This window comes from Heterocephalus glaber, unplaced genomic scaffold, assembly GCF_053883595.1.
Source record: "Heterocephalus glaber isolate CG9 unplaced genomic scaffold, H.glaber_assembly_v1.0 deba00001608, whole genome shotgun sequence".
Taxonomy (NCBI): domain Eukaryota; kingdom Metazoa; phylum Chordata; class Mammalia; order Rodentia; family Bathyergidae; genus Heterocephalus; species Heterocephalus glaber.
In genome coordinates this window covers 4489960-4516085 of record NW_028258379.1, presented here as the reverse complement: position 1 = coordinate 4516085, position 26126 = coordinate 4489960, and the positions used below count along the sequence as shown (strand labels likewise).

Genomic DNA, 26126 nt, shown 5'->3' with positions numbered 1-26126 from the left:
GAAGAGTCCTCATCTCTTTGGGCAAGTGCTTTCTCATGACTTGGCATGTTTTGAATGTTCCCAGGTCACAGTCTTATAATATGTAGATGATATACTGTTATGCATCCTCTCTGTTAAATTTTCTAGCAGACAGGGGGTATAAGGTTTCTAGGTCTAAGGCACAACTTTGCAGCCTTGAGGTAAACTATTTATACCTTATCATATCTAAGGGAACCCAAACCCTGAGGGAAGAAAGAATTAAACCAACTCTTCCCTTCCTACAGCCCAAGGCTCTAGAACAGCTAAGGGGACTCTTAGGAATTACAGGCTTTTGTCACCTTTGGATAACAGGATATGGTGAAATTATGTGACCCCTCTATCAGATTATAAAAGAAGCCCAAAAAACAGATATCCATTTTTTAACCTGGGAACCTGATTCCCAGGCCACATTCTAGAAGCTCAAACAAGTGCTTCTAAATGCTTTGGGAGTGCTTACACAGCATCAGGGTCCTACTCAATAGTGTGTAGGGTATCTGAATCATGAACTAGACATTGTAGCAAAGGCATGGCCTGCATGCCTTAGAGCTGTGGCTGGAGTAGCCCTCTTAGTGCTGGAGGCATCCAAAATGACTTCATGCAAACATCTCATTGTATATATACTTCACAATGTAGCAGGACTTCTTTCTTCCAAAGGGAGCCTATGGCTATCAGGCAACCAACTTCTTAAATACCAGGCTGTACTTCTAGAAGGACCAGCCATTCAAATAAAGACATATTCCTCCTTAAGACTTGCCACCTTTCTACCAGGAAAGGAGGAAATTGAAACTGACAAACATGAATGCAAACAGGTAATTCTCCATACATACACAGACAGAGAAGACTTGTTAGACACACCCTTTACTGACCCTGATTTGACCCTCTTCTCTGATGGTAGTTCCTTCACGGAAAATGGGACAAGAAAAGCTGTAGTAACTCTACACCAAACACTTGAAAGTTCCTCACTTGTGCCTGGAACTAGTCCTCAGTTAGCAGTACTCGTACCTCTGACCAGGGCTTTACAACTCAGCCAAGGACAAAAAGTCAATATTTATATTGATTCAAAGTATGCTTTCCTAGTATTGCATGCTCATGCAGCCATATGGAAAGAAAGAAATTACCTCACAGCCAATGGATATCCTATAAAGTATCATAGGGAGACAGATGAACTATTATCGTCCATCTATCTATCTATATGCCTTCCAGAGTGGTGGTAATTCACTGTAGAGGACACCAAAAAGGAGTTGATGAAGCATCTCAAGGTAGTCAAGTGGCTGATGCAGCAGCAAAAGAAGCTGCTCAGGCCCCCTTCAGGCACCCCAATCTGGGAAGGGTCCATACTCGACCCAAATATTCTCAGATATTGAAGGGGCTCTCTCCCATGGGTGTCAGTTCCTTCCATCAGAATAGTTACAGTCAGATGATAATAAATTGTTCCTTCATGATAGTAGTCAATGGAAAATTATTAAGTCTTTACATCAAACTTTTCACTTGGGGAGAGACAAGACACAGCAGAAGGCTTCAAATTTATTGATAGGACAGGGACTTGCTCAGATAATACAACAGATAGATGTGTGAGCTCTGTCAAAAGGACAATCCTCTCAAATGGATCATAGCTCCTCCAGCTATACAGAGACATAGTAAATACCCTGTAGAAGATTGCCGAAGACTAACAGACTCTAATATCTATTGGTCTGGGAAGATACTTTCACAAACTTTGTTGAGGCCTTTCCTTGTAGAACATAAAAGTCACAGAAGGCAGTAAAGGTTTTGGTCTCAGAAATCGTCCCCAGATTTGGACTTCCTAACAGCTTACAGAGTGATAATGGGCCTTTCTTAAAAGGGGCAGTCGTGCAGAGTGTCTCTCGGGCACTGGACATTCTCTATCACCTTCATTGTGCCTGGAGGCCACAATCATCAGGAAAGGTAAAAATGATAAATGAGACCCTAAAGAGAGATCTTCACAAAATGGCTCAGGAGATTCACCTGCAGTGGCCTCATTTACTACCTTTAGCTTGTATCAAAATAAGAAACACACCTCAACTTCTAGGCCTCAGTCCATTTGAAGTGCTTCATGGACGTCCTCTTCTCACTAATGATTTTCTCTTTGATAGAGAAATTGATGCCTTACTAAAAAATGTTACGTCTCTGGCTGAATTCCAACAGACTCTTCAACAGCTAACAGAAGCTCAGCCTAGAGAAAGAGGAAGTCCCATATTCCAATCTGGAGATTTAGTACGGGTAAAGTCTCTTCCCTTATCATCTTCTTCCCTAGAAACAACTTGAGCATTGTTTGGGTTATTTTCATTATTTGGATTACTTAGTGCCCTATATCAAAAAGAACTAATTGGAAGATAGGCAGGAAGCAGCATGACTTTCTTCTTTCCTTTTTTATTCTATCCAGGCTACAAGCCTGTTTTTTGGTGCCATCCATACCCAGGATGGCTCTTACCTGTCCAATAATTCCATCATGAACACTCAGTACTATGCTAAACCAATCAGTGGACTGGTCCAGTATTACACACCCATGATCCAGTCACTCTCCAAAGTCCTCCCTATGAATGCATGAGGCTTGGGGGGGGGGCATTTGATATAAGCTGTAACATCATATAAGAGAAGCCATGTGATATTTAACTTTCTGTGTCTGATTTATTTCATTTAACACTAAGGTCTCAAAATCTATCCATTTTCCTGAAAATGACATGAATCTATTGTTTATGGTTGAATAAAATTCTATTCTGTATATATACCACATTTTATCTGTTCATCTGTTGACGGACATCTAGACTGTTTTCAGTGCTTAGCTCTTGCTAGCTGCACTGCTATAAATATATGCATTTATCACTATAGTATGATGCCTTTAACTGTTAGGAATATATCTAGGAGAGGAATAGGTGGTTCAAATAAAATTTCTATTTTTAGTTTGGTGAGGACCCTTCCTACTGATTTCCATAGTGATTGTACTAGTTCACATTCCCATCCACAACCTGAGAGGGTTCCTTTTCCTCCACAACCTCACCAGCGTTTGTTAGAATTTGATTTCTTTTTTCTTTTCTTTTCTTGTATTTGATTTCTTTCTTTCTTTCTTTTTTTTTTTTTTGGACCGAGGATTGAACTTGGGCCCTTCCACTTTCGAGGCAGGTGGCGGAACCACTAAGCTGAATCCCTGGCCCTGTATTTGATTTCTTGAATCTTTTTTTTTTTTTTGGTATCAGGGATCGAACTCCGGTCCTTGCGCTTGCACAGCAGGTGGTGAAACCACTGAGCTAAATCCCCGGCCCACGTATTTGATTTCTTGATGATAGCCATCAGAAAGTAAAAGTAGAGGGCCAGGGATTTAGCTCAGTGGCGCCATGCCTGCCTCGCAGCACAAGATCCTGAGTTCAATCCCAAGTACAAAAAAAAAAAGTAAAAGTAAAGATGGGCATGGTGGTGCATGCTGTAATCCCAGCACTCAGGAGACAGAGACAGGAAGATTGCCATGAGTTCTAGGCCAGCCTGGGCTACATAGTGAGTTTAAGGCCACCCTGAATTACTGAGTGAAACCCTGTCTCAAAAAAAAAAAAAAAGAGTAAGGGCAAAATGGAGTCTTAGAGTTGTTTTAATTTGCATTTCCCTAGTGGCTAAATATGCTGAACTTCTTTTGGGGGAGGGGTGTATTATTGGCTATATGTACTTCCTTTGAGAAGTGTCTACTTAGTTCACTTGCCGATTTTTTTGATTAGGTCATTTTTTTTGGAGGGGGGGTTAATTTTTTTTTTTTTTTTAGTTCTTTATGTTTTCTAGATATTACTTCTCTGCCAGAAGAGTAGCTGACAAAATTTTTTCCTATTCTATAGGTGGTCTCTTCACCTCGTTGTTTCCTTTGTTGTGCAGAAGCTTTTTAATTTGATTTAATTCCATTTATTCATTCTCAATATCCTTGCCTGTGCCTATGCTAAGTGTTTTCCTTATGTTATCTTCTAGCAGTTTCAGCATGTCTGTTTTGTTGTTGTTGTTGTTTTTGGAACTGGGGATCAAACTCAGGAACTTGCACTTTCGAGACAGGCAGCGGAACCACTGAGCTAAATCCCTGGCCTCAGCATGTCTGTTTTTTGTATTTTTTATTTTTGGTACCGGGGATTGAACTCGGGTCCTTGAGCTCGCGAGGCAGGTGGTGGAACCACTGAGCTAAATCCCCAGCCCAGCATGTCTGTTTTAATATCCAGATCTTTCATTCATTTTGATTTTATTTTAGTACAAGGTGAGAGATAATGGGCTTAGTTTCATTCTTCTGCATGTGGATAGCCAGCTTTCCCAGCGTGACTGTTAAAGAGCATTTTTTTTTCCTTAAGCTTATATTTTCTTCTCTTTGTCAAAGATCAGATGGCTGAAGGTCATGTGGTATTTTTCTGTCTTCTATTCATTCTCCTGGTTTATGTTTCTATTTTTGTGTCAGTACCTGCGGCTTCTGTTACTATAGCTTCATAGCATAACTGGAAACCTGGGGTTGTGATGCCTCCTGTTTTCCTTTTTGTTTTATTTAGTTGTTATGTCACCTTGCATAAGAAATGCCCAGCTAGGGCTGGGGATTTAGCTCAGTGGTTTTGCCACCTGCCGCGCGAGCGCAAGGACCCAAGTTCAATCCCTGGCACCAAAAAAGAAAGAAAGAAAGAAATGCCCAGCTGATGGCTTAGCATATTTCTGAGTGTGAATGAATGATGAGCTTACTGAAGAGGGAAGACCCATTCTGGGTGTGGGTGGCATCAACCAATAGGCTTGTAGCCTGGATGAAATAAAATGGGAAAGAAGAAGGCAGTCTTGCTTCTGCTTCTTTGAAGGTGCTTCAGTCTTCACCATCACCTTTGGATGTCCATCTCCTGGCTTCCCACACAGACTCTTCACCTTTCCAACATGGACCCTTCAGATTCCCAGCACAGATTCCAGTGGATCTCTGCAGTGAGCTTCCATCTCTGTTCATTCAGCTCTCCAGCACACAGACAGCCTCTTCCCACCCCTGACTCTACACGTGGTTATTGTAAAACTACCTTGTAAATTTTATATATACGATAGGCATATATTATATTAAGTCTGTTACCCTAGTGAACTCTAGCTGATACAATCCTTGTCTTCAGGAGTTCTTTGGCTATTCTGGTTCTCTTCTGGTTTCATAAAATTTTAGGATTATTTTTTCTATTTCTAGGAAGAATGTTGGGGGGCAGAGATTTAGCTCAGTGGCACTGCACCTCCCTCAAAAGCACAAGGTCTTAAATTCAATCCCCGGTATCAAAAAAAAAAAAAAGAATGTTGGTATTTTAATAGGAATTACATTGAATCGTTATTTTATTTTTGGCAATATGTCCATTTTGAAGATATTCATTTTGCCTATCCAGGAATAGGAGGTGTCTAAAGAAATCTTTACTCTCTTTCTTCAGAGTAGTTTTCATTGTAGAAATTTCTCACTTTCTTGGTTAGATTGATTCTTAGGCATTGGGCTGGGGATTTAGCTCAGTGGTTCCACCACCTGCCCCACAAGTGCAGGGACCTGAGTGTGATCCCTGGTACCAAAACAAACAAACAAAAAAACAAAACAATTAAATACCTAGGTCTTTTGGGGTTTTTTTGGTACCAGGGATGGAACTTGGGACCTTGGGCTTGGAAGGCAGGGGCCAGAAGCACTGAGCTAAATCCCCCACCCTTGTTTTGTATTTTGAGACAGGGTCTCGCTATGTAATTCAGGCTGGCCTTGAACTCATTATGTAGCCCAGCCTGGCTACCAACTCATGGGGCTATAATCCCAAGGGATTACAGGCGTGTACCATCACACTTAACTTTTAATTGTTTTTTGAAGCTGTCAGGAATATAATTGTTTTTCAGGTCCTCAGCTTTTCTTAGTTTTTTTAAAAATTACTGCATCAATTTAATTGCCTCTTATTTATCTGTTCCAGGTGTTTGTCTTTTTGGTTCAATTTTGGTAAATCTTATGTGTCTAGGAATTTATCCATTTCTTTCAGATTTTCTAATTTATTGGACTATAAGCTTTCAAAATAGTTTCTTACAATCCTCTGGATTTCAGTGGTGCCTGTTGTAATTTTGTTCTTATCTCTCTCTCTCTTTTTCTTTCTTTCTTCTTCCTTCCTTTCTTTCTTTCTTTCTTTCTTTCTTTCTTTCTTTCTTTCTTTCTTTCTTTCTTTCTTTCTTTCTTTCTTTCTTTCTTTTTTGAGACAGGGTCTCGCTATAGAGTCTAGGCTGCCTTTGAACTTACTACATAACCCAAGATGACCTTGAACTTTTCTACAATCCTCCTGCCTCAGCCGGGCACCACTATGGTTAGCTTTTTTCATTTTTAATCATTTATTTGAGTCTTTTCTTTTTCTTAGTAAGTTTGGCTAAGAGCTTATCAATTTTATTTATCTTTTCAAAGAACCAACTCTAATTCATTGATCCTTTGTATTTTTTTGTCTCAGTTTCATTGATTTCTGCTCTCATCTTCATAATTTCTTTCTTTCTACTAGTTCTGGGCTTGAATTTTTCCTGTTTTTCTAGTGTCTTGAGAGACGTTATTAGGTTATTTATTTGAGCTTGCTGGGGTTTTTGTTTTGTTTTTTTGTTTTTGTTTTTTTCTTGATGTAAGTACTTATAGCCACTAACTTTCTTCTTTGAACTTTTTTTCATTGTGTCCCTCAGATTTTAATATTTTGTATTTTTAGGGTCGTTTGACTCGAGGAGTTTTTAAATGTTTTCCCTGATTTTGTTCTATGATCCATTGAGCATTAAAAAGTGTAATATTTGTGGTTCTACCACCTGCCTCACAAGCACAAGGAGCCCAGTTCAACCCCTGGTACCAAAAAAAAGTTTAATATTCAATATCCATGTGTTTGTGTAGTTTTCTTTTCTTTTTTTCTGTTGCTCTCTAGTTTCATCCCATTGTGATTTGATAGAATGCAAGAGATTACTTCAGTTCTTTTGTAGTTATTAAGACATGCTTGGGACAGGGCTTTAGCTCAGTGGTTCCAACGCCTGGCCTGCAAGTGCAAGAACCCGAGTTCGATCCCTGGTACCAAAAAAAAAGACATGCTTTATGGCCTAAAATATGATCTGTTTTGGATAAAGCTTCATGGGCACCTGGTAAGAATATATCTTCTGCTGCTGTTAGATGAAACACTCAGTAGATGTCTGCTAAATCCATTTATCCTATGGTATGGCTTATCGTATTTCTTTTTTTTTAATGAGTTTTATTGGTACATTTAAGGTATACAATATAATGACATTCATCACTGGAAATTTGCACTTTTGCATAATCCATCTTGGTTCTTCTTTTTTCCCCCTTCCCCTGCCCTCCTTTCAACCCCATCCGCCCCTCCCTATTACAGACTTTGTTTCCATTTTTTCTTTTTCTCATATGAATTCCCTTCCCTTCTTTCTTTACCCCTACCCCTCCCACTTCCCTTTCCCCTTTTACCCCTTTTCTTCCTATTTCACATTATCTATTATACCTTTTAGCCCTTATTTACACTTTCAGTTTCTCTTTTTTTGGTACCAGGGATCGAACTCAGGACCTTGCGCTTGCAAGGCAAGCATGGTACCACTGAGCTAAATCTCCATCCCTCAGTTTCTCACACTAGAGAAACTATTCGGTATTTACACATGTGTGTCCTACTTATTTCACTTTAGAATTATCACCTAAGTATGCATCCATTTAGCTATAAATGTCTCTAGTTTTTCATTCTTTACGGCTGAGTAATACTCCATTTTATTAAAAAACCACATTTTCTTTATCCAGTCTCCAGTTGATGGGCAATTGGGTTGCTTCTAAGTTTTAGCTATCCTGAATTGTGCTACTGTGAACATGGGCGCATATATATCACTGTGGTATGATTCTTTTAATTCTTTGGGGAAGATACCCAGCAGGGGAATAGCTGAGTCAAACGGGACTTCCAATCCTAGTTCTTTGAGGTATCTCCATACTGATTTCCACACTGATTACATCAGTCTACACTCCCACCAGCAGTGGATTAGGGTTCCTCTTTCCCCACAGCCCTGCCAGCGTTTGTTATTGGTTGATTTCATGATAGCAGCCATTCTTTCTGAGGTGAGGTGGAATCTCAGTGTTCTTTTCATTTGCATCTCTTGCGTCTCTTGAATGACCAGTGATATTAAACATTTTATTTCTTTGTTGATATTTCTCTCTGTTTGGCCTGTATTTGTGAGAGTGAGTTATTAAAGTCCCCCAGTATGGTTGCATTAGTATCTAATGATCCTTTTATGTCAAGTAGTTTTGTTTTATGAAGTTGTGTGCACCAACATTTGGTGGATATATATTTACAATTGTTATTTCTTCTTGGTGGATTATTCCTTTTCCCAATATGTTGTGACCTTCTTTGTCTCTTCTGATCAGTTTTGTTTTGAAATTAACTTTGTCAGAAATGAATACACCTAATGCTCGTTACTTTTGGGCTCAGCTGCATAGAATATTGTTTTCCATTGTTTCATTTCCAGTTTGTGTGTTTCTTTGTGAATGAGGTTTGTCTCTGGAAGGCAACATATAGTTTTGTTGTAAGCCAGGAGTAATGGTTTACACCTGTAATCCCAGCACTTTAGAGGCTGAGGTACGAGGATCACCATTGGTTCAAGGCCAGCCTGGGCTTCATAGTGAGTTCAAGAGCAGCCTGTACTACAAAGTGAGACTTTGACTCAACAAACAAACAAACAAACATATAATATATATATATATGTTTGTTTGTTTGTTCTTTGATGCAAACTCTCAGTCTGTGTCTTTTGATTAAGGAGTAAGACCATTTACATCTAGTAATATTGTAGGTAGGTAAGTTAATTAGATATCTTGTAGGCAGTTAGACAGGGCCTCCCTTAAGGCGCCAGCCCTCCAGGAGCCAACACAGCAAGGAGCCAACTGGTTAGCTTTATAAAAAAGGAAAAGAGGTGCTTCTTCCCCTAGAGATAGATAGCAGTGATTGATATTCTAAATGTGAAATTCCTTGTATGTGACTTGTTTTCCCATTTGATCCCCATTTACTCAATATTACCTGGGTGACTGTACTTGTAATCTTATTGGTTGGTCATGGTTTTGTCCCACCTCCTGGCCACCTTGTAAATTTCCATTGGGTCTTAGAATTTTGTCCCACTTTGTACCAGCCTCACCACATGGCTTCATTGTATAAAACATCTTTGATACTACACTTGATCTTAGCGAAAAGGCTGAGAAGCAATTAAAACATCTTTGGAAAGTGCGATGGGTGAGCAACCCACTTTCCGGTCCCCCTTCTGTCTCAGACAAAACCTATCTTTTTCTCAATAAATTTTCCTACTCTTAACCTCTGTTGTTCCTAGAATTCATTCTTCCATTCTGGAGAACACGAACGCGCGTTTTGGATATCTAGTAGGTTGGAGAGTTACACCTCTTTCCCCTATAGCAGTATTATTATTGAATGATATTTACTGATTCTTATCATTGTATTATTTTTTCTTCAGGCTCAATTCTTTTTTAATCTTTCTTTTTTTTGGTACCGGGGATCAAACTTGGGTCCTTGGGCTTGCGGGCAGGCATCGGAACCACTGAGCTAAATCCCCAGCCCTCTTTCTTTTGTTTTTAACTCCTCTTTCAGTGAGATCTACTCTTTCTTTTGGGCTCTTGGGTGATGTTGACCTCATTGTCTCTTTTAAGGATTCCTCTGAGTATTTTCTGCAATGCTGGGCTGGGGGTGTAGCCCAGGGGCAAAGTGCCTGCCTAGCATGCATGAGGCCCTCAGTTCAATCCCCAGTACAGAAAGAAAGAAAGAAAGAAAGAAAGAAAGAAAGAAAGAAAGAAAGAAAGAATCCTGAAATGTTGGTTTGGCGATCAATTTCTTTATGGAAATTGATGGTCTTTTTCACAGAAAGTCTTTATTTCTCCATCAATTTGGAAGGGTAATTTTACAGGATATAGTAATCCTGATGGACAGTTGTTTCCTTTTAAGGTTTTCAAAACATCACTCCAAGCTTTCCTGGCCTTTAAGATTTGTGTTGAAAAATCTGCTGTTATTCTGATGAGTTTGACTTTATAAGTCTTTTGATATTTTTATTTAAAAGCTTTAAGTATTTGTTCTGAATTTCTGGGATTTTGACTATGACGTATCTTGGGGAGTTCTTTTGTTGTTGCTTTTTTCTGGTTGTGTCAATTTGGGGTTCTAAATACTTTTTTTTTTAACCTGTCTATTTATCTCATTCCCTAGATTTGGAAAAATTTCTGTAGTAATTTTGGTGAATAAATTTTTATACCATTAGCCTTTGCCTCTTCAATCAAATGATCTTTAATTTGTTCTTTTTTTTGGTACCGGGGATCAAACTCAGGACCTTGCGCTTGCAAGGCAGGTGGCAGCACCACTGAGCTAAATCCCTGGCCCTTGATTCCTTCTTTTGGAGCCATACAGTAGTTGTTGGATCATTTCTCAACCTTCTTCCTTTTTCCAGTATTTCAGAGTGCGCATTCTAATGCACTGCCCTCATCTCCAAGCCCTCGTGGTCTATCTTCTGAGCAATCTTGCCTGCTGCCAACACTTTCAATTTACTTTTCCATTTCTTCAATGTTTACTTGATCCTCTAGTTACTAGTTACGTGACTGAAGTGATCTTTCCTGTCCTGCATTGTCATGCTATGCTCTTCCAGAGTTCTTTCAGTAACTTTTTTCTCTATTTACAAATGAGAAAACTGGGACTTAGAAAGGTAAAGTTAAATTTCTAAGACATGCAAAGGGATTTGAAATTAGATGTGAAATCTCGATGAGACAAAAGCATGATAGGAGTGGGTAAATATAAGGCTAAAAGGGGACTGGGGTTGTCACTCAGTGGTAGAGTGTGCTTAGTGTGCATAAGGTCCTAAGTTCAAGTCTCAGCACAAAGAAAATAAAAAGGAAGCTAAAATGGCAGTTGGACAACATTGTACCTATAACCAAAAGCTTACCATTCTTTCCTTAAAACATAGTCTTAGAATGCCATTTCTTTTCCCTCAAAGAGATTGTATATGTCAGAAAATTGAACTTCTTTTTCTTTTCTTTTCTTTTCCTTTTTTTGAGACAGGATCTCACTATGTAGTTCAGGCTGGCCTCAGACTCACTGTATAGCCCAGGCTGGCCTTGAACTCACAGCAATCCTCCTGCCTCAGCCTCCAGAATGCTGGGATTACAGGCGTGCATCACCACACCGAGCTCAGAAAATTGAGTTTAATATAACTTCTATTTGCCTTTTAATAAGTAATAAGAATTCTTTTTTTTTTTTTTTTTTTTTTTTGGTACTGGGGATCAAACTCAGGATCTTATGCTTGTGAGGCAGGCGGCAGAATCACTGAGCTAAATCCCCAGCCCAAGAATTGTAAATATATTGTATATACAAATATCTTAAATCCCTTATCAGATACATAATTTTCATATATTTTATTCCACCCTGTGAATTGTTTTTTCACTTTCTTTTTTTTGTTTTTGTTTTTTGTTTTGGTATTGGGGATCGAACTCGGGACCTTGCCCTTGTGGGGCAGGTGGTGGAGCCACTGAGCTAAATCCCTGGCCCTGTTTTTTCACTTTCTTGATGGTATTGTTTGAAGCACAAAAGTTTTTAATCTTGGTGAAGTCCAAATTATCTATTTCACATTGCCTAAGTTGGGTAAAATCAACTGCTGAGCTACATCTCCAGCCTTATGATCTTTCTTTCCTTCTTTCAACAAGAGTCCTGCAGGGTGGCCTTGAACTCACTATGTAATCCAGGCTGGCCTCAAACTTGTGGTGATCCTCCTGCCTCAGCCTCCTGAGTGCTAGGATAATAGGCATGTATCACCATGCCCAGATACAATTAATTTTTTTTACCAATTTCTTAAAATAAAAAAAAAATTTTTTCTTAAAAAATTTTATCTGCTGTCTCAAAGCCTGTAAGATCATATTGCCATCTGCCCATTCACTCCCCAGCTATCCTGCAGTTTTCTATAAGAATAAGTTGCATAGCTGGAAGAGTTTTTGAATATTCTTACCACAAAGAAATGATAAATATTTGAAATGATGGCTAGGCTAATTACTGTGATTTGATCATTATAGAATATACGCATGTATGGAAATGTCCCATGTTACACACATATATATGCAATTATGTACCAATTCAAAGAATTAGATACAAAGATTTTTTTTCTTTTCTTTTTTAGATACAAACTTTTGTAATGTGTTTGGGAAGAGATTGCTGTGTTACCATAGATATCCTTAGTTATCTGATTTTTCCTTACTATGATGTTTAAGTAGAAAGGGCTCTGAAAACTTAATCCATCTGGTCCTCTCATCTCCTCAATAAGAGAGCCCGAGAGGGTCTGTGGTCTTGCTGAAGTCGCAGTTTAGCTCTACTGTAGCTAGTGGTGTCTTGACACAACCCATTGAGACCTGCTGGATTGTCACAGACCTGAGGGGACAGGAAGTGCAAGGCTCACCCCTTCCCATTTGTTTTGTTGGTTTTTTGAGACAGAGTCTCACTGTGTAGTGCAGGCCAGCCTTGAACTCCCAGCAATCCTCCTGCCTCAGCCTCCCAAGTACTGGGATTACACGGATGCGTCACCCAGCATGCCACGTTTACCCATTCCCGCTTGTGCTAACTCCACTCTCTCCTCTTGTGATTCAAGAAACACTTTCTCTTCTCATCTTACATTATTTTTTTTCATTAGTGGGCCAGAAGCACTACTATTTTAATAGACTGTTATGGTTACCTGGATTGAATACATATACATAGCAGGTGGTTTGCTGCAGATTTTCTTCACTGAATCTTGATCAAATTAGTTGTCCTTATCTCTCAGATTCTTTACAAAACCATGCTGACAAGACATTGTCACCCTTCTCATTTTTGCTGCTATTTCTTTGCATTTAAAGAGTAGGAAGGGCCAGGGATTTAGCTCAGTAGTTCTGGCACCTGCTTTGCAAGTGCAAGGTCCCAAGTTCGATCCCCAGTACCAAAAAACAAAACAAAACAAAAACAAAAACCCCTCCCTCCTCCAGGCCTTGGACCGGAGATTTAGCTCAGTAGTTCTGCCACCTGCCTTGCAGGTGCAAGGACCCGAGTTTGATCCCCAGTACCTATAAATAAATAAATAAATAAATAAAATAAAGAATAGGAAGAAGGAAGAGGGAGAGGTATTAATGTGACCACTGGTACCCAGGGTCTCCTTTTCATTTTTGAAGATCCCCAAACTCAATTTACAGAATTGATCTAATAGCTGGACAAAGTGGCACATGCCTGTAATCCCAGCATTTGAGAGGCTGAGGCAGGAGGATCCCACGTTCATGCCTAGCTTGGGCAACATAGTGAGACCTTGACTCAACATAAAAATTTAAAAAGGCTGGGAATGTAACTTGTGTGAAGATCCTCAGTTCAATCCCCAATACTGCAAAGGAAAAAAAAAACAAAGGAATTGAGTCATCGATTGCCTGGAGAAGCACATGAGGCCATAACTTTGTGATTTGATTGCCTGATTATCTTCTTAGCTCCATCATCCTTCATTCTTCCTACTTTATACTTCATGCGTAAGCCAAAAGTAATATGTACAGTTTCCTGAATGCACCATGAATATAATGCAGCCACTCTTTGCATTGGTTTTGTTGTCTAAAATATGGGCATAATTGCCTCCCATTACCTATTCTCCTCTTTCATAATTATGGAACCCCCAGTTTTTAGGTAGAGATGTGATGCCCAGTGTAAACACTGTGTTTCCTCGAGTGTTTTGCACCCAGTTGTAGTTATGCCTATGTTGGGGAATAGGATGTATGTAGGAGCTTCTAAGACCCTACCTACAATAGCTGTTGTTGAGCATCCTTTGCCCCTGCTCTATAGTCTGGAATATGGGAAATAAAACCAATAGTATGGGTGAATAGATCGACAGATGAGGGATAGATGAGAGGGGATATGTCAGTGGCACTGACTCACGTTATTGTGGAGGCTGGGAATAGAAAACCCAGTAGCATGATTTGCTTCAAGTCTGAGAGCTGAGAATCAAGGGAGTCAAAGTGTAACTCTCAGTCCCAGGCCAAAGCCTGAGAGGCTGGAGGAATGCTGGAGCAAGCCTGGAGTCCAAAGGCCAGACAGCCTGCAGTTCTGATGTGCAAGGGCAGGAAAGGATGGGTGTCCCAGCTCCAGGCAGAGGGCAAGTAGTAGAGAGGGGCAGAGAGGGAGAGGGAGATGATCGGATAGTTTCTGCCCATTGTGGTTGCAGGCAGGTCTTCCTTATTCAGTCCACTGAATGAAATGCCAGAATGTCAGTCTGCCCTGGAAACACTCATAGACATCTCAAGAAGCAATGCTTCACCAGGTATCCAGATATCCTTAATCCAGTCATGCTGGCACTAAACCATCAAACTTGACAAACTCCTATTTATCCTTCAAGAACCAGATCAGTCATTTCCTTCTCTGTGAAACATTTTCTGATTCCCACCTGGGGATTTAATCCCTCCTTTGCTTTATACTGGTTCTTATTCTTGTGCATATTTTATAGCATATCCCACATTTTTATTTATACAGTTGTCTTGCTACTAAATTACTCTGTCATTTAAAAAATGTGGAGTTCAGGGCCAGGGATTTAGCTCAGTGGTTCTGCCGCCTGCCTGCCTCAAAAGCACAAGGTCCCGAGTTCGATCTCCAGTACCAAAAAAAAAAAAAGTGGAATTCTTTTTCAATAAATATAAAAATATTTTAGTTTATGTGGATTTTGATACTGCCCTCAAACCTATTACAGTATGCAATATACCAGCCCTACTTGCCTGTATTACTCAGCTTTCCAGTTACTGGGACAAAATACCTGACACCTGCAATCTAAAGGAAGGGAGGTTCATTTTTGCTCACTGTTTCAGAGGGTTTAGTCCATGGTCAGCTGACTCCAAGGCAGAAATAGCATGGTGAAAGGGCTTGGTGGAGGAAAACTGCTCAATTCATGGTGGTCAGGAAGCAGCAAGAGGAAAGGGAGGGGCCAGGGCCAAAAACACAGCCTTCTACTTCATGCTCCCAGACACCTACCCCCTCCAACCAGGCCCTACCTCCAAATTCAAGAATGGGGGATGGGGGCTTGGGATTTAGCTCAGTGGTTTCTCTGACTGCTGTGCAAGCGCAAGGACCTGAGTTCGATCCCTGGTACCAAAAAAAAAAAAAAAAAAAAGAATGGGGGATGGGGGGCAGGAATGTAGCTCAGCACCACAGCGCCTGCCTGGCAAGCAAGAGGCCTGAGTTTGATCCCTGGTACCGAAAAAGAAGGAGGAGGAGGAGGAGGAGGAGGAGGAGGTGGAGGAGGAGAATTTGAGGGCTGATTTTAGGTCTAAACTATAACATATCCAAAGATTCTTTGGGGAAGGGGACTCTGGGGATGGAACCAAGGACCTTTGCACTTAACTAGATCCTCAGTCCTTTTTTTTTTTTTGGTACCAGGAATCGAACTCGGGACCTTGAGCTTGCAAGGCAGGTGCTAGAACCACTGAGCTAAATCCTCAGCCCCATTCCTTTTTATTTTTTATTTTGAGGCAAGAACTCACTGAATTGCAAAGTTGCTTAGGGAAGGCTCAAACTTGCAATCCTTATCCAGGCATGGTGGATGCATACCACTAATCCGGGCACTCTGGAGTCTGATGCAGGAGGTTCACAAGTTCAAGCCTAGCCTGGGCAACTTAATGAGACCTTGTCTAAAAATTTAAAAATAAAAAAAGAGGCTGGAGATGTAGCTCCGTGTGAAGGCCCTGGGTTCAATCCCTAGTACCACAAAATGAATAAATAAGCAAAAACTTGCATTCCTCTTGCCTCAGCCTCCTAGAGTGTGGGGATCTCAGGTATGTGCCACCATGTCCAGGTCCTATCCAAAGGTTCTGGTGCATAGCATAGGGTAGGCATATTACTTCTCCCTTCTCCTGATCCATTTAGTTCATCAGTTGAGATAAATATTACTATGGTCTGGATATTGCTTAAGTGTGGTCCTCAAAGATTCCTGTGCTGAAAACTTGATCCCAACATGGTTATGTTGAGGCTGCTTCATACAGTTTGGCTCTGGGATGTCCTCTGAAGGCCCATGTGTTAGAAGGCTTGGTTCTGAGCTCACTATTCCTGGGAGGTTCTGGAAACCTTTAAGAGTGAGGCCTAGCTCACTAGGGGTGTGCCCTTGAAAGAGACTATGGGACACTCTATGTCTCTCTCTCTCTCTCCTTCTCTGTCCATTCCACCATCAGGTGAGCAGCTTGCTCCACTGTGTCCTCCCTGCCATGCACTGCCTTGTCATGGGCCCAGAAAGCACCAGGGCCAACTGACCAAAGACCAAATGTCTAACACCATGATCCAAAATAAACTTTTTCTTGAAAGAGGAGACAGAAGAGGATATCAGAAAATGGGATGATGTCCCCTGCTCCTGGATAGGCCAAACCAATATTGTCAAAATGGCCATACTTCCAAAACTGTTATGTAGATTAATGTGATCCCAATCAAAGTACTATACCTATAGCAGTCCTCACACATTTAGAGAAAACAGTCCTAAAATTCATATGGGACCAGAAGAGACCCAGAGTAGCAAAGCAATCCCAGCTACTAGAGCCATCACAATACCTGACTTCATGTTACACTACAAAGCTACAGTGATAAATACTTTATGGTACTGGCACGAAAAACAGACATGTGGGTTGGGGATTTAGCTCAGTGGTTCTGCCGCCTGCCTTGAAAGCGCAAGGTCCCGAGTTTGATCCCTGGTACCAAAAAAACCCACAAAAAAACCAGACATGTGGATCAATGGAACAGAATAGAGGATGCAGACACATCCTCAGACACATTCAGATCTTTGATCTTTTTTTTTTTCCCCTCAGTACTGGGAATTGAACTCATGACCTTGCTCTTGCCAGGCAGGCACAGTGCCATTGAGCTAAATCTCCAGCCCAGATATTTGATCTTTGATGGGGGCCAAAAACAAATGTTGGAGGAAAGACAGCCTCTTTGGTAAATTGTGCAGGGAAAACTGGCTGTCCACATGCAGAAGATTGAAGCTGGACCCATATTTCTAATCATGTAAACTAAAATCAAAATGAATCAAAGATCTAAATATTAAAACAGAAACACTTAACCTACTGGAAAATAAAATAGAAAAAACTCTTGAAGTCATAGATGTAGGTGAGGACTTTCTGAACAGAACTCCAATTGCACAAGCGAGAATAACAGCAAGAATCAACAAATGAGATCATATCAAATTAAAAAGCTTCTGCACAGCAAAGGAAACAACCTACAGAATGGGAAAAAGCTTTTTGCCAGCTATTCCTCAGACAGATGACTAATATCTGGAATATATAAAGAACTCAAAAAGAGTAGACCACTCAAAATAAAAGATCAAATCAAAAATGAGCAAGTGAGGGCCGGGGATTTAGCTCAGTGGTACCACCACCTGGCTTGCAAGCAGAAGGTCCTGAGTTCGATCCCTGGTACCAAAAAAAAAAAGAGCAAGTGAAATTAATAGACACTTCTCAGAATTAGTACAGATGGCCAATAACACATGAAAAGATGTTCAACATCTCTGACCATTAGAGAAATACAAATTTCAGCACTGAGATTTCATCTTGCCAGAAAGAATAGTTAGTTGTATCAAGAAACCAAATAATAACAAATTCTGACAAGGCTGTGGGAAAAAGGAGCCCTTCTACATTGTTGGTAGGAATGTAAACTAGTACGGCCACTATGGAATTTAGAGTGGAGAGTCCACAAAAAACTAAAAATAGAAATTTTATTTGACTTAGCTATTGCCCTGCTAGGTATCTTCCCAAAAGAACAAAAGACATCACATTACAGAAATATATGCATACCTATATTTATAGCAGCACAATTCATAATAACTAAATCCTGGAAGCAACCTATATGTCTATCAACAGACAAATGGATAAAGAAAATGTGGTAATGGCCTGGGATTTAGCTCAGTGGTTCTGGCGCCTGCCTCACAAGCATGAGGTTCTGAGTTGGATCCCCGGTACCGAAAGAAAAAAGAAAATGTGGTGTTTATACATAATGGAATACTACTTGGCCATAAAGATGGATAAATTTAAGACAATATAGGGAGATGGATTCACCTGGAAAACGTAATGAATGTTAAATTACTTAAAGAATATATGGCTTCTCTCATTTGAGTAATGCAAAGTACAAATAAAGGGCAAAATAAAAGATTGATAAAAGGAATCAGGGAGATAGATCTTTTTGTAAATGGGAAGGGATCCAAGAGACTGAGGATGAGGGGATGTGGGAGAGGAAGAGGACATAAAAAGATTTAAGATGCACCATGTACAGGTACTAAATACTCACTATGAATGTAATCATGCGTGTGACAAACGTGAACAAAAAATAGGGAAAGGGATAGAGAGACAGAGGGAGGGGTTGAGTGGGGAAGGGAAGGGAAGTAGAAAGAATCAAGGTATGTTGTGTGCACGTATCCAGTCCCTAAGATGTATGTAAGCTTCACATATTGCATATATTTAGTGATACAAATATATTTAGTAATACAATAAAATTTGAAAAGCGAAATAATAGAAACCTTTTCTCTTTCCCAGGTACCTCTGGTACTGATTACAGAAACAGAAGGCCGACTGGAAGAAGCAGGCCTGTGGGTCCTGAGGGTGCGTGCGTGGACGAGATTCGTGTGGCTCCCCTGGACCCCCGGTAACTCCCTGAAGAGCAAGTGGTTATGAAGCAGTGCAGCTGGCCCCTGCGGGTCTGTGACTTCCTGCCTCGCCACATGTCTCTTCCTCACCCTCTCCTGCCACTGTGGCCCCATCCACCATGGAACCCTCGCTAGAATACAAATGAGAGGTGCTGCCCAACTTTGGACTTTCAGACTCCAAAACTTTTTCCCATACTAGGGCTTGAACCCAGGGCTTTCATACATTGAGCTATATCCCTAGGCTTTTTGTTTGTTTGTTTGTTTGTTTGTTTTGGTACCGGGGATCTAACTTGGGTCCTTGTGCTTTCAAGGCAGGAGGCAGGCGGTGGAACCACTGAGCTAAATTCCTCGCCCTGTGTGTTTGTTTTTAAGAGAGTCTTGCTACGCTGCTCAGCTGCCCAGACTGGGCTTGATCTTGTGATCCTCCTGCCTCAGCCTCCCAGAGTCTGCCACTGGGCAGATGAGACTGAACCGCTTTTCTTTATAAAATGGCAGCCTCAGGTATTTTGTTCTAAACCACAGATAATGTACTACAGATATCCATGTGGCTGGGGCACCGTGGTAGGTAAAGCTGGGTAAAGAGGTTTAGTCTCATCTCGGTCCTGAAAGTGCCTGCGATGTGCTAGGTGAGGTGATCTTCAGATGTAAGCTGTCCTCAGGGCAGAAGGAGAAGGGTGAGGAAATGATTCATGCCTTTCTGAGGCACGGGTTATGAACAGATGATGCCTGGGCTGCATTTTGAAAGGAGTATAGTTTATCCAGTCGACTGAGGAAAGGAAGGAAGGGTAACAGGAGAGCAAATGGACAGAAGGGATGACATGTGCCAAGGCGCAGAGGCATAAAGCAGGGGGTTGATTTAGTCTCGAGTGTTGGACTGAGACCTCCCCAAGCTTCTGTGCAAACACGTTCAGAAAAGCTATTGCTTGGGGTGAATCACCTCTGCAGATGGCTTGCCTCATCTTTTGTCTTGATTTTCCAGTTTTAATTCTGAGGATGATGTTTCGAAGAGCCTGTTCTCTAAACACCACAGTTCGAGGCCGCGGCTCTTCCTGGAGAAGGCTGCTTCGCGCCTGCTCCCGGCCCGCTGTGGCCCGGCCCTGCCTTGTGTGTTCAGGAGGAACTCCTTCCTCCCTGAACTCATTCTTCCCTCTGATATTCAGAGCGTTCTCAAGAGTGCCTTGTAAAACCTTCCTGGTTAGTTTTTACCTGCTAGTTTCTAGCTAGTAGTAGGTTCATCAGTTCCCTGCCTTTCTCTTTAAGTCTCCAGCTTAGGGACAATGCTGCATTAATCTACTTTGAGTCCTTTTTTTCCCCGGTTCTCGTAGCTTCCTCATTGGTTAGACTGAATGCACGGGACATGGTGGTGCACACTTGTAATCCTAGCACTTGGGATGCTAAGGTAGGAGGGTCATGAATCAGAGGCTAGCCTGGGCTACATAGTGAGATTCTGTCTCAAAAAATTGAAACTAAAAATCCACCCAAATCAAATCAAAACAACCTTGACTGCACGTGGGAAGTTGCCATCTAGATCTTCTCAGCATAAAGGCTCCATGTTTTCTCAGAAGCTTAGCAAATAATGTTGCTTGGTCCAGGAAATGAATGAAATCATGCTACAAGCCTTAACCAAATCCTCTTTCCCTGGGGCCACTCAGGGGCTAGGAGTCCCACGGATCCCCAAGCCCAGCTTGATTTCACTATTGCTTGGATAGAAGGAGCTGCAACCTCTTTACAGGTGGATTGAGGCTTTTGGCTTTTTTTTTTTTTTTTTAACATGCCTGAAAGGCTGTTCCGGATCCAAGCACCATCTGTAAGTACCTGCTAGTGCTGTTTTCTCTCTTGTTCTTTATGCACACCTCTGCTGTTAGGCATGTGACATGTCATAGATTTTCATTTCCATTTCTTACTCTTCCATCTGGTCTACCTAGCCATCAGCCACTACCACCAGCACCAAAGAATCAGTGGAGGTCTTGTCTTGTGAACGCTGATATTCTTCCTGGAGCCGCTTTACTTGGCTGTGATGAATAAGGTCTGAGTTAGTACACTGGACCTGGCATCAGTCTGGCCACAGAGAAGTACTCATTAATAGATGCTTAGCTCTTTCTAAATTAGGATCCACTGTTCCCTGTGATCCTTCTGCTTCTCTTTACTGCTGCATCCATTGCAAATTAATCAATTCCTGACTCTGAGCTCTAGGTTTGACTCCCTTCCTGGCGTTGTGACCCGAGGTAGTGTCAGAAATGATCCATGTAAACAGTTTTGTGCAGTAGGAACAATTAATAGCTCTTCTTTACATATAAGGAAACAGAGTTTAAGAAAGGTATGTTGCTTCTGACTCAAACTAGAACAAGAAACAATGTGGGCTAATTGACTCTTTTGTTTGTTTGTTTGTTTTTGGTGCCAGGGATAGAACTGGCAAGGCAGGTGGCAGCACCACTGAGCTAAATCCCTGGCCTTTCTTTGTTTGGTTTTATGTAATCCAGGCTGGCCTCCAACTCATGACGATCCTCCTGCCTCAGCCTCCCAAGTGCTGGGATTACAGGTGTGTGCCACTATGCCTGGCTTGATTCCTTTTCTTTCTTTTCTTTCTTTTCTTTTTTTTGTTCTGGGGATCGAACTCGGGACCTTGTGCTTACGAGGCAAGGATGGCTTGATTCCTATTACATCTAGGGTTCATCTTCAGGGTCATATATTGGAGACAGTAATAGGAAGTGGTTAAGAGTGTGGACATGAGGGCCAGGGATTTAGCTCAGTGGTTTCATTGCCTACTGCGCAAGCACAAGGACCGGAGTTTGATCACTGGTACAAAAAAAAAAACAAACCCAAGAGTGTGGACATGAGATTGGTGTGAGGGCATACATTTGTAATCTTAGCACTTTGAGAGGCTGAGGCAAGAGGATTGCAAATTTGAGCCCAGCCTGGGCAATTTAGCAATTTACTAAGACCCTGTCTCAAAAAAAAAAAAAGTAAAAAAATGAAAAAGGCCTGGCACTTGGCATGGTTACTCATGCCTGTCCCAGCTCTTGGCAGGCTGAGGAAGGAGGATCACTACCAGTTTGAGGCCAGCCTGGGCTATGTAGTGACTTTAACGCCTACCTGAACTACAATAGTGAGACCCTGTTTAAGAAAAAACAAAAAAACAACAAAAAACAAACAAACAAAGGCCTGAGTATGTTAAGGCCCTGGGTTCAATCCTCAGTTAAGGGTGGTGAGGAAGTGTGGATTTGGAATTTGGATGGCAGATTGCCTGGATTTACTACTTACTACTTCTGCAGTTTGGGGGGACAAATTCCATAACTTCTCTGAGCTTTACCTTCCTCATCTGAAAAAAGGAAAAATTACTATTCCTTACTGTTATAAGTTTTTATAAGAATTAAATGAGTTGGGCTGGGGATTTAGCTCAGTGGTGCCACCACCTGCCTCACAAGTGCAAGGGCCTGAGTTCGTTCCCTGGTAACAACAACAACAACAACAACAACAAAAATTAAATGAGTTAAGCACTTGCTAAATCTTAGCCGCCACTGCCATCGGCATTGGTACTAAGTTTTCCAGGTAGTCAATGCAAGTTAAAACCGGACCAGAGATGTTAACCAGTGATCACACAGTTCTGTATTTGCATAATGCTCCTGGTGTTCAGAGAACTTTAATATTGATGATCTTGCATGACTCTGTGCCTACAGCACCTGGCTGGTGCAGCCACTTACATCTTCATTTTATAGATTCATTCATCCACACTGTTCATTAAGAACTCTCATGTAAGGGGCTGGGGATGTAGCTCAGTGGTGCTGCGCCTGCCTGGCAAGTGCAAGGTCCTGAGTTCGATCCCTGGTACTAAAAAAAAAAACAAAAAAACCTCTCACCTGGCACGCACTGCAGTGTTCTGAGAATTCAAAGACAGAAACATGATCCTTGCTCCTTCCTTAACAAAAGCCATCCTTGGGAGTAGATTTTTGGGAGACATTTTACTTAGCACTCTTACATTCAGAAATGAAAAACTGGCCACAGGAAGAGTCTGATGGGGAGGCAGGTGTGCAAATAACTACCTATAATGATGTTGTCACTGCTAGGCATAGACATGGGTCAGTGGACAGGGTCGGAGGAAGGTGGGAAGTGGCTTTCAGGCTGAGGCAGATGCGAGAATGGAGCAGAAGCAGGGAGTCAGAAGCAAGCAGGGCAGGAAGCAGGCAGGGGTGCTTGGCGTGAAGAGAAGCAGATGGTGGCCTTCCTTCCGGCTGGCCAGGTGCACAAGCCAGATCCCGACAGAATTCACTGTGCATCGATGGCCAGGCTGTGCCCTGTTGGCGGTAGGTGCCCATGGAGAATATTCTGTTGGGGAGAAGCATATTAGATTTGCATAATTCTGCTGGCAGTGGATGGTGTGTGCTGATACTTCTCTAAAAGTGGAAGGTGGTCAGAGCAACTGCCTCAGTCTTCTGAGCCCAGGGTTAGTGGGTTTTCCATGAAACTCTGCTGACTTCTACATCACTCAGTATATAAAAGGTCCCATATTTACTGTATTCATGGTCTGAATTTAAATTCTCCATTAAGAGAATGAGAAAAGATTTCATATCCTCACTAAGCAACCTAACCTCATCTTGTATTCCTTTTGGGGAACAAAGCTATTCAAAGATATTTTTCTGTTTAATTAATCTCTTCATTTGAATGGAACACAGTTTACAATTTAATAATTTTTTTTTTTGTACCAGGGATCAAACTCAGGACCTTGTTCTTGCCAGGCAGATGCGGTGCCACTGAGCTAAATCCCTGGCCCCGAAATTTACTAATTTTTAAAATGTGCTAGAGCATAATTTCCACTGAGTGACTTGCTCCAGGGCTTATACACTTTATAAATTCATGTAATTTTTCTTCAGTCTAAATTTAATTTTTATTTTGTACATAGAAAGGGGAGGGGTTTTGTGGGGAGAGGGGATGGGATAAATAAAATTTATTAAAAATAAATTTAATTTTTGATACAGTACAGTTCTGTACCCTCCAGTTTCTTTTCTAAGTCTAAAGATGGAAGGGCAGTAGCACAGCTTGCTGTCTCTGCAGGACAGTCACTGCTCTAGGAACGCTGAGCCCTCTCCTTGCCTTCATACTGCAAACCCCATCGAGAATATCAGGCAGTGCCGTGCAGAGCAAGCTGGCCACAAGGAGTCTTCCCCTCCATGTGACAGTGCTTTTGCTTCGAATGGTCCCCCGGCGCCCGTGGTGTCCAGCAGGAGAGAAGGCAAGTGTGATCCTGCACCTCAGGGACTCTCTCTTGGCTTTCCTTTCCTGGAGCCCTAATGCCACGAATCTGGCAAAACCCCATGGGTTTCCAAACTCTGCATATCCTCCTGTTTTTGTTTTTGTTTTTGACACAGGGTCTTGCTAAGTAGTTCAGGCTGGCCTTGAACTCACTATGTAGTCAGGTTGGCCTTGAACTCACAGTGATCCTCCTGCCTCAGCCTCCTGAGTGCTGGGATTGCAGGCATGCGCCACCACGCCTGGCTATCCATGTGTTTGGTAGGATCCTGTGCTTCTATCACAGCTTTAGTCTGGGTTTGTTTTAAGGATGGTGTCATCATTCTGACAAAAATCATATCATCAAATGTCTCTTTGCCATCTGCGTCTACTTCTTGCCTGCTAGAACAAGAGGCACTGAACTATTTCTTATTCTCTCTTGGGGTTAAGTTCAAAATAATTTTTAAACTGTGCCCGGCCTTTTATCCATGCATTCATGGGTGGCCTTTCATCCATGTGCTCATTCATTTATTCATTTTTTTGGTGCTCATTTTATGCCACCTACTATCTAATTGCTTAGGACATGGCATGGAGCAAAACAAGTCCTGCTGTCCTGAAGCTTTTGGTCCGGTGACCATGATATCGGGCAGAGGGTTGTTAAAAGGGAAGAGCAGCTTGTTAATCGAGGCTGAGAGGAAGTGAAAGCATCTACAGCTGCCAACAGTGTAATTGATGCATCCTAAGTAAGAAGCTTAAACATATTTTAATGGTTATATATGAGCATGATTGCTATTTTCAATTTAATTAGAGGGAAGGCAATATGCCACCAGTTAACATATTGCAGCAGAGTCCAGGAGGATTGGGCTATTTGTTTAAAAGTGAATTTAATTCCTCAAAAATTTAAAAATAGAATTACCATATGATCCAGAAATTTCTCTTCTGTGTATATATCAAAAAGAATTGAAAGCAGGATCTCAAAGAGCTATTTGGACACCTATATTCACTGCAGCATTATTCACAATTGCCTGGGGAGGAAGCAGCCCAAATGTCCATGGGCAGATGAGTGTGCAAAGCAAATGTGCTATGTACACACAAAAGAATATTATGTGGGCTTAAAAAAGGAAAGCCTGTCACAGGGTACAATATGGATGAAGCTGAGACATTGTGCTGAGTGAAATAAACCAGTTACAAAAAGACAACAATTACTGATGCCACTTGTGTGAAATTATCTCGAGTAGTCAATGTCACGGAAGCAGAACATAAAGTGGTGGCTGTCAGGCAGGGGCTGGGGGAGGGAGAACTACTAGAAAGTTATTTCATGGGTATAGTGTCAGTTTTGCAAGACGAAAAAGATTCAGAGTTTTGTTACACAATGTGTAACACCATTAAACTGCACCGTTTAACTTATTAGGAGAGAAGCGTCTTTTTTTTTTTTTTTACTACGACTCGAAATAAAATTTTATTTATTTATTTATTTATTTATTTATTTATTTATTTATTTATTTTTCAGACCGGGTCTCACCTTGTACCCCAGGCTGGCCTCGAACTCGCGGTGATCCTCCTGCCTCAGCCTCCAGAGTGCTGAGATTACAGGCGGGAGCCACCACGCCCAGCTAGAAAGAAACATTTTTTAAACACCATTAACACGGAAGCAGCTTGGGGTGCGGTAGAGAGTGGTGAAGTGCGGTCGGTGAGAAGATGGAGCTGCAGCCAGGTCCCTCAGCCCAGCTGTGTGACCTCGCGGGTAGAGCGGAGATCGCCAACCCCCGCAGAGTGCAGAGCCGGGGCAGAAGTGCACCTGAGGCGTGGACCCCGGCGCCCACACAGCGGAAGCGTCCCGAGGGAGGCCAGGGTGACGGTTTCTCCTGCCGATCTCTCTCCAGGCAGGTCTCGCGTTTCCAGTCCCTTGCTTCTGTGAACCGAAGACAGACAGGTGAGATAGCTGGACCTCAGCGGGAGACCGTAGGTCGGAGCGGACCGCGCCGGGGCCAGGCGAGCGGGAGGAAGGACCCGCACTCGCGGTGGGGCGGGACCTCGCCGGAGGACTGAGATGCTGAAAGGGAAATGTGATATCGGGAACCTTTCAGCTGCAGGCTCAGGGCACCGGGTGCAGGGCAGTGAGGACTGTAGTTTAAATTTGAGAACATTCCGGGCGTGGTGGCACACGCCTGAAATCCCACCACTCCGGAGGCTGAGGCAGGGGGATCAACGCGAGTTCGAGGCCCGCCTGAACTACATAG

At 41.9% G+C, this 26126-nt stretch overlaps 1 long non-coding RNA gene across 1 annotated transcript; it reads left to right on the top strand.

Annotated features, from left to right (window-relative positions):
* Window positions 1-1147: 1147 nt before the first annotated feature.
* Window positions 1148-25303, top strand: LOC110346839 (uncharacterized). The gene is made up of 3 exons (XR_002391095.2): window positions 1148-2256; window positions 18554-18662; window positions 23713-25303. It is a non-coding gene; the product is annotated as an uncharacterized LOC110346839 (long non-coding RNA).
* Window positions 25304-26126: the final 823 nt, after the last annotated feature.